Raw genomic sequence first — 3,328 nt, 5'->3', positions numbered from 1 at the left:
CCAGCCAATATCTAGATTTCCCCATCATGCCTTGCAAATGTCTGCAGACACAGAATGTCACATACCTATTAATAGGAGAAAGTGGATTAGTAAGACTATTAATGAGTCTATTAATCATAGATGCAATCTTAATGGTCACCAACACTTAAAACCCAAATTTGTTTTTATTTCTCATTATTTAATAGGAAGTTTCTACTTCTTATAATTACTAGAGTAATATAAAGTTCATAGCAGTATGGACCTGAAAAGCATTTTATTAGCAGATGTAATTATACATGTAGCGTATAAGACACCAATAGTGGAAGAGCCTAGAAGAGCCCATGTAGATAACTGAATTTTAAGCAATCTAATACATTTTTAAAGAAAATATAGAAGCTTAATGATTAATGCTTTCTACAATTTATGGAACATATATAGAATGCTTACAGAATCTCAAAACTCGTACAATTCCCTATATTGGGAGGAATCGACATAAGACAACAAGGTTTTGTTAGGCAAGATATACACAATCTCACATAAGTAATCTAAATCACATCTTAAAAATATGTTCAATCTTCACAGAAATAATCTATATAGGGGTGAAAAAAACTCTAATAAAAATATATCTAAACAGCAAACTCGCGTCCCTTCCAAAATGTCCATAATAATAGAGGTGAAAGAAGATATACAGAGCATATCTCGAATAGAAAAATGAACAGAAATTGTTGTTACGACAGTCCATAAATTTAAATTCCACCCAATGCTTGCCTTAATATTTCTAAGCTTGATCTTTGATTCCTTACCATTCTCCCAACAAAGTGAAAACACCCAAATGCTCTATACAAACTACATGACATTATTTTTGAGGTTTTCAGAAAATAAAACGATGGAACATGTGCATTTTTATTTGAAGCTACTCACCTATACTAAAGTTACTAAACTTACAATCCAGAAGTAAGCCACATAAAGACAATTAACAAGCACACCTACAAAGCTCAATAAAAAGGGAAAAAAAAGAGCAAATAAATTGTTAAAAACATATATAAATTACAAATTAAAATTCCTTCCAACTCCCTTAACCATGTCTCTCTCTACCTATCCTCTATAAATCTCCCTTTTTCTAGAAGATGACTTGCTCTTCCCTACAACCGCATCCTCCAAACTAGATAAGGCACATAAAATATTTTTTGGAAAATTTATGCAAGATGGTTGAAGCATAGGTTAGGTACGTGGAAGTTTTAAATACATAAAAATTATGGAGGAAGAGACTAGCACATGTCTCACATGCATAAAGCCATATCACTAAAAAAACAGAGAATATAGATTTTTTTTATCTTGAAAATAATGTCAAAATATTTTTTATTTTATTTCCAATTTACAATGAGGAAAAATAATGTCAAATATTTGTTTAAAATATTATTTTATGAGATAATAAGTCTTGTATTATATAATTATATATATCAATATAAATGCCAGATATTTCTATTCAGATTTGGTTGGTGTAATCTTTAATAAAAATTTAGTTGAATATAATAATATGATTAAATCTATAAGTAACATAGAATTAAATCAAAGTGAATATAATAATATGATTCAATATATAAATAACACAGAATTAAATCAAAATAAACTTTAGTGTTTGTTGCTATTCTATTTATATTTTTTTAGGGTTGAGTCAAACACTGTTCTCTCAAATTGTTGTAAGATTGTTGAAGAACCTAAACAAACAAAACATATGAAAATGTGTGTCATATACAAAATTACTGAGTTAAAATGGTCCGAAAAAATACACAGATATTACACATCAAAAAATTGTTTACAGAAAGCTATGTGAGATAGAGGAACTCTTTATCTAATATCTTTGTATACAAAAAAAATGAATGTCTTACTATCACTTACTAATACTATCTTTATTACATAAACTTTTGATACTCACTTTTGGTGAACTACAATTGCATGTAATTTTTTTTATCTCTCCAAAGAGAGTTATGTAGAATTATTAGGACTGTGATCTATTACCAACTACCACTTGCTTGAGAGTTTCCCTTAGGGGCTTGGTAATTTGAGCTCTCAAAGAATCTTAAGTTCATCAGCATCATCAGACATATAAAAGCTTCCACCATCTATGTAACTAATAGGCCAAAAAAGAGAAGAGATCTTTCAAATCTTTTCGACGTACCCATTGCACACCAAGGTGCAAATGCTAGTTATTATCATTTTACCAATCATACTTTAATCATTATGCCTTCCCCTATATGAACAAATTCGATTAACTATAAAGACCAAGGGCTCAAACTGTTTTGGGGGGGATGCAAGATGATAAGAATAATCCACACCGTTGGATTTTCTTGATTTTTCATTCGTTAGTTTTTTATTTTCCGCTTCCTTGTACGAGCGCAGGGACTTTATCACAATGGTCAAATAAATTGAGAGAGATGTTTTCCTACCTATTTGCATTGACGTGGATTCTGCAAAACACCCAAATGGAAGCTGAAATGGATCCAACTGAACTTACAACGGCATTTCGAGGAAGGCCGACAGAAAATCTCGTACCCACAAACTACAGCAAATCAACGGACGAAATTCTTCTCTGTCAGTCTCCATACATAAACATACATATTCATTCCAACCCAAACGCTACTGCCACTGCACCAAATAATATTCGTAGACCAGCCATTGTCCAAGTAGCATGCAATTAACAACTCAGATGTATTTGAAGTACTACTGCATATATCCATCTTCATTTGTTGCAGAAGGTTATACACCACTCTCTATGTTGATTTACCAGATTTACATCGCTTTCATATTCTACCTGAAGAATAAGGGTCCTTTCATCAAGGATTTCTTATTCTGTATCTCCACTCTCATCATCTATTGTAGGGGGGTGTACAACACTCTCATTCTCATTACTTCTTTCACTATTCCCATATTCATTTGCCTAAGACATTATCTAGGTTTATAGCGACAAACAGAACCGAACCCAAAACATTGAAAACTGGTTTGATTCTGACTCGGATGTGGCTCTCTCTAGAGTCTCCAGCCTATTATTACCTTGTTGAGGCAAACACAAAGAGTTAGCGAGGTGGGCATGTCTGTCTCTCAAAGACTATGGCTGACTCATATTCACATGGATTCCATAGTCAATGCGCCACGCAATGGGAGAGACATGACATGAGAAAAACTCTGCTAGAATGTTATAGATATCAATTTGAATGTTGATGGTGAGCCTTACTGGTCATTTTTGCTTTAGCACAAAATTATTTCTCTCCCACCCTCTAGATCTCCTTTGTAAACACATTTCATATTCAATAACTGTAGCTTTCTCATCGGTTGCTTCCTTCTCCTCCAC

This window comes from Cryptomeria japonica, chromosome 7 (assembly GCF_030272615.1).
Source record: "Cryptomeria japonica chromosome 7, Sugi_1.0, whole genome shotgun sequence".
In the NCBI taxonomy this organism is placed as follows: Eukaryota; Viridiplantae; Streptophyta; class Pinopsida; order Cupressales; family Cupressaceae; genus Cryptomeria; species Cryptomeria japonica.
This window is presented reverse-complemented; position numbering follows the sequence as displayed.